Here is a 17,746-nt window from a genome sequence, read left to right on the forward strand (position 1 = left end):
GGCTCATTAGCAACTCTCCAGCACTCTCTTGCTCTCAGTAAATGCATTTCTGGGTAATCTGTGGGAATCATTTGTATTTTAGCTGTATTCTTTTCCCTCGGGAAAAAGGAAACTCTGATAATAATCACATATTTTGGTTAATGGCAGATATTTTTCCCTTGCCTGGGAATTTTAATATCTCTTCATCTAGATAAAGTAAGCTTACAGTTAGAAACTCTAATTTTTCTCAAATGTGGTAAGACTCAGGCTGGTACTATAGTTTTTAATATTTTCCCAACATGAATTAAAGATTATGGGGAGGATGGAAGGGTGCCTGGCTGGCTCAGTCAGTAGAGTGTGTGACTCTTGCTCTTGGGGCTGTGAGTTTGAACCCCACGTTGGGTATAGAGATTACAAAATAAATAAAATAAAATAAAATAAAATAAAATAAAATAAACTATTTTTTAATATGCCAAAGCACCACTAATCTTGCAAATATTCCACTTTAACTGGAGTGGGAGGAGTTGGGAGGATGTGGACAATGGTACTAAGGTTACTAGTGCTGCTGCTGAGCTCAGAGTTTTCAAGCCATCGTCTAATTTAATCCTAACAATCCAGACGAAGTGGGTATTATTTTTCCTTATCTGCCAGGTTAGGAAGCTCGTGCTCAAGATCAAATAATATCTAAGTGACAGCCAGCATGGAAGCCAGGTCTGCTTGGACCAAACCTTTGCTACGACATGATCAGGACTGAAGTCTTTAACAAAAACAGAAAAGAATAGAAATTAGTTCTTGAAGAAAGACTAAAAAGAGAAGCTCCAAAGAAGACCAAAAGCATTGTAACCCTCAAAGACAAAAGAAATAATCATTTTTAATCCCCGGGAATGGACTGTGTACAAAAGATTTTCCCAAATTGATAATAAACTTACTAAAAAATGTGGTGAACGCCGGGATTTGTACAATCTGGGACAGGTGCAACTATCTTGCCACAAGTACAGTGAGACATTAACTTCAGGTCAAACATCAGAACTGGCAATGATCTGGATGCATAAAATCTGTGTAGATCCAGGTGCCAACACCCGCCCTTTGCTCAGTTGGTCTGACTGGACACAGCCCTCTCTATGGTCAAGCCCATCATACCTCTGAGTCTTATTTACCTCATCAGCCAGCATTGTGAGTTCCACATTTATTCTAGTCTTACTAAATGTCTAAACTCAAGGTGCACCTGGGTGGCTCAGTTGGTTAAGCATCTGACTCTTGATTTTGGCTCAGGTCATGGTCTCACAGTTGTGAGTTCGAGCCCCGAGTCAGGCTCTGAGCTGACAGTGTGGAGCCTTCTTGGGATTCTCTCTTCCCCTCCCTTTACCCCTCCCCCAATTGCGTGTATGCTCTCTCTTTCTCTCAAAATAAATAAATTTTAATAAATAAATAAATGTCTAAACTTGATAACTACTATCACTGAACAACAATTGTGTACCAGGCACAGCTTTAGGCATGTTAGCTACAAGATATCATTTGATCATTGTAACAGGACTCTACAGATGAGGAAACCAAGTAATTAAATAGCTCACCTAAGCCTTTGACAAGGAAAAATTGGCATACGCATTCTTTTTTTTTTTTTAATATTTATTTATTTTTGAGAGAGTGAGCGAGAGGGGGAGGGGCAAAGAGAGAAGGGGACAGAGTATCCAAAGCGGGCTCTGCGTTGACAGTAGTGAGCCCAATGCTGGGCTTGAACTGAGGCTGGAACTCACAAACTGTGAGGTCATGATCTGAGCCAAAGTCAGACGCTCAACCAACTGAGCCAGCCAGGCGCCCTGCCAGATACATCCTTTCCGCCATAGTGGCACCGTACTTAGAGCAATGGTGAATTAGTAGATCCTTCCTCTCCCCCCTTCCTTGCTTCCCTCCACCACCCAATTTTAGTTAACTATATATCTTTAGTTCTTTTATTTATATGGTTAAGTATTTGCAGGCCATTTGAAGCCAGATGATTGAGATGAAGGTATTATAGTAGCTTGAATGGAGAAAAACGGGGGGAGAATTGAATCCTCAAAATATGCATGATGGTAAAAGCACACAGAACCCAGAAGTGCGGGTCCCAGTATCCAGCTCCACGGCGAGCCATGTGGAGTAAGGATCCGGTGATGAGGACCCACACCAGCTTTACCACAGATCATTAATGTGCACAGTAACAAACTTCAGTAAATGATACTATTGTCATCACGTTTGAGAGGCACTATTAGACTGTCCCATCTTTATTGTATTATATTGCATTGTGTTATTTATTTATTTGAGAGAGGGAGAGACAGAGAACACACACAAACAGGGAAAGGGGCAGAGTGAGAGAGAGAAAAAAAAGAGAGACTCCCAGGCAGGCTCCAGGCTCAGCGCGGTCAGAGCCTAATGTAGGCTCAGTCCCACGAGCCTGGGATCATGACCTGAGCCAGAATCAAGACTCAGACACTCAAACAACTGAGACAGCCAGGCGCCCCTAGACTGTCCATTCTAAATAATAGGTAGGGGATGTAAAACCCACTTTGTTAAGGAGATAATAAAAAATAAATAAATTTTAAAAGGAGAAAAAATATCAACATAGATCATGACAGTCACTCCAATGATGGGCAGTGTACTCAAAATCAAAATAACTAGGGGACACCTGGCTTGCTCGGTCAGTTAAGTGTCGGACTCTTGATCTCAGCTCAGGTCATGATCTCATGGTTTGTGAGTTTGAGTCCCACGTCCACCTCTTTGCTGACAGCACAGAGCCTGCTTGGGATTCTCGCTCTCTGCCCCTCCCCCACTGTGCTTGCTCGCTCTCTTTCAAAATAGATATTTTTTAAAAAATCAAAATAACCAAACCAACAAGTGAAATTTCAACCAGATCAATAGATTTTTCTACTATTACCACCACTAGCAGTGACTTTATTTCAGCAAGACAATTCCATCTATCGTACTGAACTTTAATTTTTACTTTATGAGTTTGTAGTTTTGCTAGTATGTTTTGATTTTGTAATTGTATAAGACTATCAGCCTAGGTTTACATCTTCTTTTAAATATTTAAATGTGTATATTATCAAAAATCTTTTCATTTAAAAAAAAAACAAAAAAAAAAAACCCTTTTCATTGTAAATGACAATAATCCAAACCGACCTGGTTGTGCTCATCTTTCACAGCCCTCTTATCCTGGCTGCAAACAGCATTTTGGCCCAAGACTTTATAGCGGTCTCCTCACCTACACCTGACAACAGAATATAGGCATCACCCAACATTCTGCCCTTGGTTCACTTCTCTTCTTCTACACACTTTCTTTTGGGGGGAGCTCATCCACTTACGCAGCCATATTGATTGTGAATGACTCCATAGTCTCTACACTGCCATCCATCAGCTCTTTAAACCTGCATTTCTGACTGCCCCCTCAGACGTCTCTACCTCCCATATAACGTAACAAACACTGATGAACTTTCTCCCTGTCTCTGTCTCTTGCTCTCCTCTTTTTTTTTTTTTTTTTAAGATATTTTAACTATAATTGGTTCATACCATTGTCTCTTTCCTCTTGGGATTTTTCTCTCCATCACACCTCCCCTTGCACAGATACCACTGAAATGGCCACGACATTTTGGACTCTGGCTAAGGAGAAGTTGAGTCAGGGATGCCAGGGCTTGGTGGGGTAGATCTGCGTGGCTCACAATCACTTGGGTGTATGGTTATTGCTAGCCATCTCGGGGTGGGTTGGCCTCCAGAAATATCCCTGCTGCCCATTAGGCTGATTCACCCAGAAGGCATGTCATGATATGAACATGTCCTATTATACCCAGCCCTGAAATGATACAGGTAGTGAAAGAAAAACAAGCTTGAAGTGTGCAGCTGGAAGCCCGCTCAGACCAGAAATCCTCTCCTGTCAGGAGTGCTCAGGAATGCAGCAGAGACGATTTTACCGTTTTAGATACGCCGCCTTTTTTTCCCCCCATTTTTTGATGGTAATCCTATGAAACAGAATGATCATGAATTCTGTATTTATAGGACACAAATGATTACAAGACTACAAACAGCAAGAACATCTGTAACAGCTCATAAACAATCTGTATTTCCAGAATAAAATCGATGAAACATGGGATCATCTACAAAATAGATCTGGGAAATAAGAACGTTTTGTCTCATACATTGTCTTCTTCAATCTCTGTCGCGTTAACAGAGCAGGCATATTGTCGCCAATGTTCAAATAAGACCCAAAACGGCCGTCTGAGCCTGTACTGGCACCTGAACGCAGCGGGAACCGTAGCCCCCGGCTCGCTGGTCTACCAACTCCAGTTTCGGCTCTTGCCAGTCCTCAGGAGACAGGTGCCCATCACTGCCGTCTGCCGTCAGCTCTGCCCTGCTCACCATGACTCATTGTGTGGGCACACAGATCCGGGACACACGTGAATTATGTTGATGGGCCTGGTGGCAGGTCTGCTGTACCAGGGGAACTGTCAATCGAGCTAGAGAGCCTTTCTGCCCCTGCTGTGCCAGGAACTGTGTTCCTCCTTGATGTGTGACTTTAGCGAGGAAACCTTTCTTTCCTTAGCTTACTTCTTGAAATGTCTGTCCTATTGCAAAGTGAAAAAACAGTACAATCGCTACATACTCTTCACCCATATTCAAACAATTATTAACATTTTGCCACATTTGCCCTCTCTATCCTTCTCCCCATCCCTCTCTCTGAGTCTCTCTCACTTCCTCTCTTCCTTTCCCCCTCCTTCCCTCCAGCCTCCCTTTCATTTAAAACTAAGTTGAAGATGCCAAGGCATTTCAGTCTAAACTCCTTTGCATGTATCATCAAAAAAAAGACGTTCTTCTACATGACCGTAACCAATACCACCATCACGTCCAAGAAACTTAACGCTGAGGTAATGGTATTATTATCTGCAGTTCAAAATCCCAACGCCCAGAGTCGTCCCTGGAAGTTTTCCGTGGCTCCTTTTCCATCTGGGTCATCAAACGTCATGCGATTCACTTGGTTCTCATGTTTATTTATCCTTTATCCTCCTTTTATCCAGAACAGCTCTGGGTTTGTTGTTTTTGTTTGCTTTCTTTCTTTCATTTCTTAAGGGTTCAGGCCAGTTGCCTTGTTTGTTTCCTCATGGTCAGATTCAAACTAAACGTCTTGGGCAAAACACTACCTGGTGTACTTTTCACTGCTTCCTATCAGGAGGCACGTGATATATTGTCTCATTGTCAATCATGCAAAGTTGATCATTTGGTTAAGGGTGCTTTTCTTCCAGATCTGTTGTGAAAACATCTTTTCCAATTTGTAATTAATAAGTAATAAAGGCAGACATCAATTGTGTGCGTAACCTTCTCCTCTACAATCTTAAACACAATGGGTTTAGCATCATCATTGCATTGGTGACTGCATAAAAATGGCAATATTCCGAATTCTGTAATTCTGTCTACATTAGCCGACATTCTTCATAAACTTTTCCCTCCCTTGCAATACACAGTGTTTGTATCACTATAAACTCATGGATTCTTTTCTAGTTTCATGTTTTATAGCCCATTGCCATTTTTATTGGTTTTCGGTGGTCACACTGTCCCAAAATTAACCAGCAGGAGCCCCTTCAAGCTCCCCTGAACTTTTCACACATCTTCCACGATCAGGCTCGGGATCGCAGGCGGGTGACCTGGGCAGTTGCACAAGACCTTGTTCTTAGGAAAGCCACCTGTGTGATTCACTGCTCTGCGATTGCTATTTTGACATTCCAGGTAATTTTTCAACAAGGGGCCTGAATTTTCATTTTGCACTGGGCCCTGCAAATTACATAGCTGGTCCTGCCCATTGGTCTTGGAGCACCTTCTTGCTTTCGGGCACAAGAAGTTCCGAACACATTGCATTTTCCCTGTCCTTAATCTGGAATCAGCCAATTCATCCAAGGAGGCTTGTTCCTTGTAGAGGGAATGGTTATTTAGAAACCAAGATCTGAGGACACATGTGTCCCTTGATCCTGGAGTGGCATTGCTTCAAATCATCTTCAGTGGGAAGAGCTGAACATAATGACCCCATCCAAACCTCTACACTAAGAGACCCCAAACTCCAGCATGGCTTCAAGCAGCAGGAGGCTGTGTCCCTACAAGGACTCCAGCCCCTCCCCAAATGCCTGCCTGGAAAGCTCAAGCCTCCAGGTCAGGCTTCTGACCACCCTGTCTCAGAGCTTTTCACTAAAACAGGCATATAATTGTGAATCCTTCCTCCGACACTTTGAGATGTAGATGTACCTCCTAAACTCAGGAACGCCTTCCCTGGGGCTCTGAAAGTCATGCCTTTGGACGGGACCTCGGGTCTCCCAGTCTCCCTGGGCGGAAGAATCCTGACTTCCTCCACTGCCAGCCCGCAGACACAGCTGACATAAGTGACACTGACCAATCTTTTGTAATTTATCGCTTGAGCACCGCTCTGTCCCCCTCCCAACTGCCTTATTCTCCCTTTAAAACACCAGTTACTCTGTGCAAATCAGAACGGAACTCAGTTCCCGCCCCTGCTGTCAGTAGCCCCTGAATAAAGTCTGCTTTCACCGCGTTAACTAACGCGTCGCTTTGTCTTTGGCGGTGACTAGAGGTGGGAAATGGTGAATTCATAGAGATCCTTCCAGTTCTCATCCAGAAGCAGAGCATTTCTCCATGCACGTTACCTCCTTCCTTGGATCCTGAGAGCCCGAGGCTTCCGCACACAGTCAGTGTGTTTACTCAGATGCTGTACCTTACGACACACACAGAGTAGCGTCAGCATGATGACGCTAATGTTGCTACTAGCTCTCACTGGGATGCATAAGCCTCCTGCAAGTCTTTTTTCCCTTCGAGTATGTCCCAGTAGTCAGAGCAGAGGGTTCAAAAGTTACTGACAATCCTCCTTTCTGGGGTGTTATGCCATCAGCTTGCTGCAAACCACTTAGCTTCCTTTGTTTGTGTTTATGTTCGACTCCCCCCCCCCCATTCTCTTTAATTTTTTAAATACTTAAAACATTTCTGTGGCTCAAAATTCAAAGCTGCACAAAAAGATCCTCAGAGGAGTGTCACTGTCCCTCTCACCCCTCCTCTTTCCACGCTATTTCCCTTGTTTCTGGTTTATCTTTCCAGTGATCCTTGTGAAAACGAGCAAACGCACACACAATTCTTACCCGACCTTTTTGTACAGAAATGGTAACATGCTTTATATATTCTTTTCCACTTTACTTTCTTCACTTAACAAGATAGCTTGGATGGGCTGCCTGAGTGGCTCAGTCGGCTGAGTGTCCGGCTTTGGCTTAGGTCATGATCGCACAGTTTGGGAGTTCAAGCCCAGCATCGGGCTCTGTGCTGACAGCACAGAACCCACTTCAGATCCTCTGTCCCCCTCTCTCTCTATGCCCTTCCCCTGTTCTCTCTCTTTAAAAAATATATATAGCTTGGAAATCCTTTTCTATCCCTTCGGAGAGTCCCCCAGTCTTTTTTATGGCTGTGTGATACTCCATCCCTTGGCTGTTCCATGACTGATTCAACCAGTCTCTGATGGACAGGAGCTCTGGTTGTGTTTTCAATATTTGCTATTGTAACAAAATCCCACAGTCAGTAACGCTTTTTCATATGTTGCTTTGCATTCTGCAGCATGTTTCTTCAGAATGAAATGATCTAAGCTGGATTGCTGGGCCAGAGGGAACGCAGCCCTGCCGACACGTTGATTCGAACCCAGCAAGACCCATTCGATGTTGTTTTATTAAATATTGCTCCATTCTCATCTTTAATTGTTTATCTGCTCTGTACTCTTGCCACCAGTGCCCAAAAGAGCCTCTGTCAGCTGTGGAGGCACTGATGTCGAGAAGCATAGCTGTTTCAGGAACGGGAGATCGGAGGGTTTACTCTGCAGGTACTGTCTATTGCCAGAGAGCAAGTCTCTTAATCCTTTCCACCATGAGTTTGCTATATTTGCATGTCTAACAGATTGCAATGAGAGTTCGTGTGGGCAGAAAAAAGGGCTCCCCAAACCAGCAAAACCTCTGCATGATGGACTGGACAGGGAGAGCTCTAAAACTAAAGTGTGGGGCTCAGAAGGGGGCCACAGCCCTGGGCTCTCAAAGGAGACTGATGAAGGTGCAAAATGAAAACCACAGACCCCGCGCTGATTAACGAATCAGGCTGAGAACAGCTACACAAGAACCCAGGTGACAAGAACAACACAAGTCCTGCAGCATTGGAAGCAGGAGTGATGCTTAGCCAGGTAAGTTTACAAGTTCAGCTTTAAGCTGAACTTTACTGGTTTAAACTTAAAGCTTTAAGTTTACTGGTAAAGTTTACAAGTTCAGCTATCAATACAGTACCTATGGTAATTATAAACAGCTCCATATGTAAAAAAAATTTTTTTTAATGTTTATTCATTTTTAAGAGAGAGAGAGAGAGAGAGAGTAGGGGAGGGGTAGAGAGAGAGGGAAACACAGAATCCGAAGCAGGCTCCAGGCTCCGAGCTGTCAGCAAAAGAGCCCAACATAGGGCTTGAACCCACGAACCGTGAGATCATGACCTGAGCCACAAACGCTTAATGAACTGAGCCACCCAGGAACCCCCAACAGCTCCGTATTTTTATCCCAAATTTAGCTAACTTTGCCCGAAACTCATAAAACCCAGCGTATCAGTCTCCTATTGGCTGTTGTAACAAGTTACGACACGCTTCGCGGCTTAAACAGCACCAAAATATTGTCTTGCGGTTCTAGAGGGAGGAAGTCTGAAAAGGGTCATGCTGGCTTAAATTTAGGGTTTTGCGAGGGCTTCTCCAGCTTCCAGAGGCTTGGAAGCCCTGGCTGGTGGCCTGCTCGCATCTTGTAAGCCAGCAGCAGCTGGTTGAGTCATTCTGACCCCACTCAACTCAGAGTCATGTGACACCGACTCTTGAGCCCACCCAGATCACCAGGATAATCTTAGTTCAAGGTCAGCTGACTAGCAACCTTAATTCCTCTGCAAACGCAACTCCCCATTTCCATGTAAGCTGACGTTCATAGGTTCCAGGATTGGGACGTGGACGTGTTTGGGGGCCAGTTACTCTGTCTACCGTCAAGTACCACTGGACTTCCTTGTTCCCAACATGGCGCTACACTCACAATTCTATAAACGCCTGGACAGTAAAGTGTATCTTTACTGAAGATCCCTTGAGGACACTGAGAAGGGAGTTTGAGGTCATCACCTAGTAAGTTCTCCTTAGATATCTCTTGTTCCTGAGGTTTCTACCCAGCATTCCTCTTGGGAACTGTTGACTCTACTTTCTCCTCATTCTCGCCCTTCCCCCACTCCTTCCAGACCTATTTTCCTTCTGAGTATACGCCACATCCTTTCTCTTCTTCAAGAAACCCAGCTCACTTCTGTTCTCAGATTCCCTGGCCTAGCATCCCTCTGCTCACCCCCCACTCAACCCCTTGCAGAAGGTGGGTGTGCAGGGGTATACCATTTGCTCCTCCAGATCCCATCTCCAGCCTTTGGCACCTGTGCCCAGAAAGGTCAATCTTGCCCTCTGGCTCCTGGTTGGGCTGCATACTATAAAGCTTGAGGAATGGGGGGGGGGAGGGGTCTATTCTTCTCTCTTCCCAAGGCTTATCTCCAGCTATCTGGTGGCCTTATCTCCAGCTACAATTCTCCCTCCAGGTTCTGGCAATCATCACCTCCCCAGGCCCCGCCAAGGCCTTGGAATGGTAACAGCCCCCCACTGTTGCTGGTTCTGAGGGGCTTCACCACCCAAGGTTGGCTTCCTTAAACCCACACTCTTATAAATGGTCCCTTTGTTAAATTCTGTTCAATATCCATGTCAATATCTAAAATCATTCCTGCAGGGACCGTGAAAATGTAGTGGGGAAGGGGCCTTGTAAGTGCTTAGAATTTAACATACACGTGCAAATTTTTGACATCTGCTACGACATGGATGAACCATGAAGACATTACACTAAGTGCAATAAGCCAGACACAAAAGGACAAATTCTGTTACGATCCCACTTACACGAGGCACTAAGAATAGTCAAATAGAAAGTAGAATGGTGTTGCCAGGGGCTGAGGGGAGGGGTACGGAGTTTCAGTTTGGAGAGATGGAAAAGGTCTGGAGATGGATGGTGGTGCACACTGCACCCTTGGAAATAGTTAAGATGGTGACTTTTATGTTATCTAGATTTTCTACCATGATAAAAAAAAAAAAAAAAGGAAAAAGAGGTAACTTTTAAAATCCCTGTCACACACACAAAGGGATCTCAGCCTGACTTCTATGACCGTGTCCTATGATGGGATATACTTGGGCAGGTCTGGAAAAACAGTGGGCTAGCCTGAGAGAAGTTTATCTGCAAGTTTATTGGCTGAGAATTTAGTTTAAATGCAGAAAGATCCAGGCACCAGGTACCTGACCCAGAAACACAGTCAGACTCATTGTGAGGGGCAAGAGCAGATTTCCAGTTCAGGTAGGATTCCTGGTAATACGTGCTCTCCTTTAGTCTTTACAGCATTTCCTGCAATTACCACAGATGCTGTGTTGTTTTTTGTTTTTGTTTTTTTTAATGTTTACTTATTTTGAGAGAGAGACTGAGACAGAGCACAAGTAGGGTAGAGGCAGAGAGAGGGAGACAGAATCCGAAGCAGGCTCCAGGCTCTGAGCGGTCAGCACAGTGCCCGACAAGGGGCTCGAACTCACGGATAGTGAGATCATGACCTGAGCTCAAGTCGGGTGCTTAACTAACTGAGCCACCCAGGTGCCCCACCATGGACCATGTTTTAATGCCTCTGCATGGACACCTCCACGAGCAGGCTGTCTCTGTTTGTCCAGGCTTCTGTAACAGAACCACAGACTGGGTGACTTATGGACAACGGGCATTTATTCCTCACAGCTCTGAGGGCTGGAAGTCCAAGATCAAGATGCCCATAGAACCAGTGTCTGGTGAAGACCTGCTTCCTGATTCACAGCTGGTGTCTTCTCTCCACATCCTTACGTGGGGAAGAGGTGAGGGAGCTCTCTGGAGTCTCTTTTGGAAGGGCACTAACCCCATTTACAGGGCTTCCCTCTCATGACCTAGTCACCCCCAGAGTCCTGACCTCCAAATACCATTGCAGTAGGGGATAGGACTTCAACATATGAATTTGGGGTGCGTGTCTGTGTGTGTGTGTGTGTGTGTGTGTGTGTGTGTGTGTGTGTGTCTGTGTGTGGAGGGGATATATTCAGTGTGTAGCCAGGGCTATGAATATTTTATTCATCCCCAGCACCCTGTTTAATCACCCTGGAAGTATATATGTTTAAATAAATGAATGAATTCGGAATACAGAATAGTGTGGTTAGCATGATCGGTTACTTCCTAGCTCTGCGGATGCTTGCTGGAGTCACAGAAGATTGTAAATGAAGTTAACTGTGGCCACGTGATGTATGATCCTGTAATACCCCAGGATCATTAAGCAACACCACATAGCACCTTCAGGAACAGGACAGACAGATGAGAGCTATCCAGAATGAGCCCGAGTGTTAGATTTTCAGAATTCACAGCAGCATATCACCTGACAGTGAGGCGGGGTAAACCATACTCTGACTTTTCTTCTTTCTTTCCAATCCAAACTCAAAATATCTTAGATTTCAGCCATCCCAGAGTTTTCACATGGCCTTTCTCTCTTCCTCTATTAACGTTTTGGAGCCACATCAGTCAGGTTAATTATACTTAACTTTAATGGATTTTGTAGCTATGAATATAATTTTTGAGATACTTTTGCAAGAGGAGAACTTTCCCATCCTGCTCATACATTCCTTTCTTAGCTTATGGTGTACATTAATGCCAACGGCTTGTAATTCTTGACTTTAAACGCGGCCAGCTGTTTTTGTTTCTGAGTGAGACACCGGAGGCTCTGGGAAGGTTTCTGACCTCTGCCAGGATAATGAAGGATATCTAAGACACCCTTTCCTCGACTCCCTCACCACACGTACCTACCAAAGTTGACTCCCAGGTGCCGACCCAGCTGGCGGTCACTGCCGGAGTTGGGTTCAATGCCAGTTGGTCTCCAGCTCTCTCCTTCCAGGGTCTTGGGCCTTTTTGCATCTCCTCTTGACTTGATAGCATCTTTTTTATTTTTCAGTCTAGCTATGCTTCCTTATTTGGGCCCTTTCAAATTCTCAAGAAATTGCCTCCCTCCTTCTTGACCAAGACTAGAACGGAGACCCCCCAGGCATGCCTACAACCTCATGGGCATATCGTTCCAAACAGGACACTGCTGCGCCTTTCCCCAGAAAGAGTAGAGGGAGGAAACGAGAAAGGAACAAGCGGAGGGTGTTGGGTGCATTGAGATTTGCATGGAAAGAATTTTCTGGACAGAGCCCCTCCTCCATTTCAGAGATTTTGTCATATCTTCTGCCAGGGCATATTTAACGGTCCTCAATATGATTTTGGCACAAGATGATTGCCAATGCGCTGGCAAATCCTCCACACTGGGTTTCAATAATCTATCACTTTGCATTCTTTTCCACGTGATGTATGTTCCTGTTCATCACATCTGATTCTTGGCCCCACCCTAACCCATGCCATACAGACACAAGGCACCTCTGAGGTCAGCAATAAAAACAAGGTACCGGTGCATGCCACAGCGTGGAGGAACCTTAAAAACAAGGGCTAAGTGAAAGAAACCAGGCACAATAGACAAATGCTATATGATGATTCCATTTATGTGAAATGTCTAGAGCAGGCAAGTCCATAGAGACAGAAAATAGAACAGCGGTTGCCAAGGGGCTGGGGGAGGGGAACGGGGAGTGACTGTCAATGGACACAGTATTTCTTTTCGAGGTGATGAAAACGATTTCAATCATGCGCTTATACAACTCTATGACTATACCAAAAACCAAATGAATTGTACCCTTTAAATGGATGAAGTCTACGGTATGTGAATTCTATCTCAATAAAGCTGTTACCAGAAAAGCAACTCACGGTGAGGGTAAGGGGGTAAAGGAGGAAGTCGATGTAGGAGGAAATGAACAATGAGACTTTAGAAATCAGAGGGAGATAAAGAGAGGGTTGTTCATTTGTTTGTTTGTTTGTTTGTTTGTTTTAGAGAAAGGAAAAAATATGCTCTTATAAAAAATACGACTTTTCACCTAATGCCTGAGAGGAGTGTTGTCTCTCAAGCATGTTCTGGAAACTGCAGGAACCAGCAGGAGGGGAAGAAGAAAAAAAAAAGCCTGGATCAATGCAGCAAAAGTGGAAAACAAAAGGCCGAGCTTACAACGGAATCAGGCACACCAAAGCGAAGGGTCAGAACATCACGAGACAGAGCAAAGGAGACAGCTGAGAACAAAGCAGCAGGAAAAGCATTTTGAATTTTGAAATAAAAATTAAGTTACATGAGACCAGAGAGCCCACTCTCTTTCTCGTGGCCTCTTCTATCTTCACACACACAGATACACACACACACACACACACACCCCTCCCTCTGTCTCTGTCTCCCATGCAGAAGCTGACCCCCCCTGTCCCCCAGAGCTGTTCTGGCCAGGGAGCCTGCCTCGGTCTGATGAAGGAGCCCAGGATGCGCAGGCCTTGGGAACACACCGAGGGCAGCAGAGGCGAAGGCCTTCGTGACCTTCCCCCGGCACCCAGCTCCCGAGCGGCAGCGGCCGGGGTCCTCACCAGGTTACTGGCAGAGCCAGGAGGAACCATCTTCACAAAGTGCCCAGCCAGTCGGCAGCCTAAAGAGCTCACACGTGCTTGGAGCTGGTTCCCTCTGCTTCCTCTCCCTCCAAACCTCTGGCCCCGGCACCAGATCACGAGGCAGGAAGTCCTGGGCTCTTTTTTTTTTTTAAGATCTGCCAAGCCATCTGGGGGCAAACCCTTTAAACATGGGCTCACTGTATATATATATATATATATATATATATATATATATATATATATATATATATATATTTTTTTTTTTTTTTTTTTTTTTTTTTTTTTTTTTTTACTATTTTTGAAAGAGATAAAGAGAGAGAGCATGTATGAGTCAGAGGAGGTACAGAGAGGAGGAAACAGAGGATCCGAAGTGGGCTCTGCGCTGACAGCAGAGAGCCCCATGCGGGGTTCGAACTCACCAACCCACAAACCATGAGGTCATGACCTGAGCCCAAATCAGACGCTTAACCAACTGAGCCACCCCCCCGGCTCACTTTCTATTCCGCACTCATGCAGCAACTCTTTTCTGGGTTGCCTAGGGTGGCAGACGTCATCCTTGCTGGTGTTACGGTTCCCAGTCTTACAACTCACACTTACACAGAGAGATTAATGGTCTCCACGTCACAAAGTGAGATACTCGGTTGGACCGGGAAGATAACACCCCAGTTCCCAGACGCAGAGTATCCGGGCGGTGCTCTGCTAATGCCTTGTGAGAAAGAACAAACAGCTACAAGAGGCAGTGTATGAGTCTACTCACACCTTCTAAATGTTATTACATGTGTTCCGCTGTGACAAGTCTGGAGTCCAGGAGGGTTCAGTTTCATAAACTAAAGCAAACAACCCAAAATAAAACCTGATAGCTTTCTCTGATTCCAAATCCTACCTACCTCCTCTAAAACATTTATTTAGCCTTCAGATAAAACAATATGTATGTCCACATCCTTTCCGCCAAAATGTCATACTTTTCAAAAAATTCTTTAAATTGTGTAAATTTGAACAATTCCTTAAATTGTAGAAATTTACCATTAAAAAGAAGAATGGGACATAAAGCAGGATCTCCTGGCCACGGAAAACTTCCTTGAGGGAGTCTAGGAGGCACGGGATGGGCAAAGACGCCTTCTCCTGCCCATTTTATTTGGTTTGGGACGACGGGTCTGTAAGGCAGAACAGCAGTAAGTGAATGCCAAGAATGGGACGGCCCTCACTCACGTTTGTTCAGATCTGTGCACGGCAGCTCCTTGTGGGACTAAATGTGACCTGGCTTTGTAAATATGATTTACATCTCCAGAGCTATGCATGAAATCAGACCCTCTAAGGAATACATGAAAATAGACATTGAACGCCTGGAAAAAGTTTTCAAAAACAATTACCACCACTCTACCCCTCAGCCACCCACCTTCCACCCAATTCAAGAGAGAAGTCCAAGAAATACCTAATTAAAGAAATAACTTCCTGTTGTATTATACCACCAGGAAGCGTTTAGTAAGTACCTAATTGCTTATAGTTTTGGGCTAAGCACTGTATAAAAAGAACTGCGTTGAACTTGTCTGTCTGTCCCGTTTTCAAAGACCTTACTTATCACATAAAGGTAGTTAGCACTCACCTGGACAAAGAGGTTCGGGACACAACAGCAGATGGTAAATTGGAAGCAAACCATGGACTGGACACTTAAGCATCCTCCCGGTCAATGTCAGAGCATTTGTGGGCTGGGGGCCAGGAAAGAGCGTCCAGGGGTGAGCAGCTGTCGGGTTTCCAGGGACGCACAGGTGCAATTGCAGACACTGCCCACGTGTTGTAGAAGATACCAGGTCAGTCTCCCGGAGTGCAGCGAAGGCTGTGGGATTGGCTCGTCGGCAGGCGGGAGGAAGTTGGGGTGCAGCTGGGCCAGAGCAAGAGGCGCAGAGGGCAGGCAGCAAGGGTGTGGCTCGCAGAGAGCGGAGAGGCTGAGATGGCTGTGGAGAGGACACCAGCAAGGGAAACAAAACACAGAGCAGCTGTTGCTGATGACCCCACCCACGCCTCCAGGCCCACGGGTTGCTCAAGACCCAAGGTAGATTCTGGAATGCTTCCTGGTGGAAATGGAGAAGAGGAGGGTCTAGGGAAAGCTTAGAACACATGATTGGGAGTCAAGGAGAGAAGGCTATGAAAACACGTCCTGCCCAGAGGAAATGCTGATAAATGACGAGGTCAACGTCCCCGGAGAACAACATCCTTAGATCTGCTCCTGTCGATGAGAAGACCCCGTCAAGGGGCCGGGTGTTTCTGCGGGGGAATGAAAACCACACACAAGGGCATGAACGGGAGCCATACGGTTACAGCTGACCAGCTGACCAGAGTTAGAATCAGACCCTGTAAAAGGGATATGGATAAGTAGTAAAACCTGACTCGACATCAACAGCCTCAAAAGTACGAGAGAATTCTGTCATTAAAAGCTACCACGTCAGGGCGCCTGGGTGGCTCAGTGGTTAAGCGACCGACTTCAGCTCAGGTCATGATCTCACGGCTCGTGGGTTCCAGCCCAGTGTCGACCTCTGTGCTGATGGTGTGGTGCCTGCCTGTGATTCTCTCTCTACCCCTCTCCTATTCTCTCTCTCCAAAAATAAATAAGCTTTAAAAAAAAAAGCCATCATGTTTACTAAGTAATAACGGTAGGCTTTCAAAACTATTTTAGGTCAATGGCAGGACCCCTGGTCCCACCACAGCCCAGACCCCAAACCCAAACTCCAAAAACAGTGAGAGGGGCCAGGTCCAAGATGAACAGAATCCCCATTCCACCCCTTTCAAATAACACACTTCTTTCTGTAATTATACGTGCATGTATTGGTTGAAAGAAATATCTAAGGCCTCTTAATGAGAAAAAAATAAAAGATGAAAGGTATGTGGGTAATAAGTTTGCTCAACTCCCCCCTGCCCCCACTGAGTCTCATGGAAATACAAATTATAATAGACAGTGAGAGAGTACATTTTTGCAAAACGGAGTGATACAAATTCAAGGTTATCCATTGCCGAGGTGGAGAAAAATAGATTCTCTTATATGCTGCTTTTTGGGGATGGCAAGTTGGCAGTGTCTATCTTAATGAAATTTCCAGGTCCTTCAACCAACAGTTCACTTCTGGGTGTCTCCTAGAGACATATATCCTAGAGAATTAGTCAAGTGTATGCATGAAAAAGCAAAGCATGTTTATTACAGCAGTGTTTACACATTGTTTAAAACAGAAACTAATTTGAATGGCCATCATTAGGATTATTGGATACGTTTTGGCACATCTATGGAGTATAATGTAGCAATAAAAAGAGAATGAAGTAAATTTATATGGAAAAGACCACATAAATGATCTTATGGAAAGACCTCAAAGACATAATGTTCACTGAAAGCTACAAGTTGCAGAACACGACAGGAATCGTGACATTATTCATGTAAATGCATACATAAAACTACACATTTCTCTATGTAAATACAGTCATGCAAATGCAAACAAGAAAATCTGGACAGATTTATACCAAACTGATAACAGTGATTACTTCTGAGGAAGGAAGATGGTTGGGAATTGGGGGAATTAAGAGGGTTTTTTTATCTATCTGTATAGAAGTTTCCTTTACAATGAGAATGTACTTGTGTGTTGTACAAATAAAAATAAACTTTAAAAGAATGAGTGAAAAGAAACATGCAGACAGAGCACCTGTCTTCATGAGGCAGACATATAAATAGAGTTGACCACTCAGAAGGATGGAGCTTTTTCCTGAGGAGCTAAACAACAGTGTCTCCACTTTCTCCCTCATGCTGATTGGATGTTTGACATGTGGAGTCCATCAACCTCTAATTGCTGGACAGCCCAGCAATCTATTCTGAAGCAGTATAGCACCCCAGATTGCTACTCCACCCCCTCAGAATGAGGGATTCACAGGCCTGAAGATGATCGTCAAAGGAACTCAACAGCTAGGAACCTTACCTCAGTGAAATGTGATCATCTATAGCTCCCAAGTGAACATCAGATCGTGTCTCTTGGCTCTCCCCCCAGCAGAGTTTCATCACATAAGGAATTCAAAGGACCTCATCATCGCACTAGTCAGCCTTAGGGACTCCAAGGCATCTATGGTTTGAAAACAGAAAATCTGGA

At 44.8% G+C, this 17,746-nt stretch overlaps 1 protein-coding gene across 2 annotated transcripts in view; it reads right to left on the minus strand.

The window, feature by feature from the left end:
* The window catches only part of USP6NL (USP6 N-terminal like), a 231,354-nt gene extending 215,774 nt beyond the window's left edge, over positions 1-15,580 (minus strand). For both annotated transcript variants that reach the window (XM_053225266.1, XM_053225263.1), the window contains exon 1: positions 15,232-15,580. The gene's annotated coding sequence lies outside the window, so the exon portion shown is untranslated. The remainder of the gene's footprint in view (positions 1-15,231) is intronic.
* Between the last annotated feature and the right edge of the window lie 2,166 nt (positions 15,581-17,746).

The sequence above is a fragment of the Acinonyx jubatus genome, chromosome B4, assembly GCF_027475565.1.
Source record: "Acinonyx jubatus isolate Ajub_Pintada_27869175 chromosome B4, VMU_Ajub_asm_v1.0, whole genome shotgun sequence".
NCBI classification, from domain to species: Eukaryota; Metazoa; Chordata; class Mammalia; order Carnivora; family Felidae; genus Acinonyx; species Acinonyx jubatus.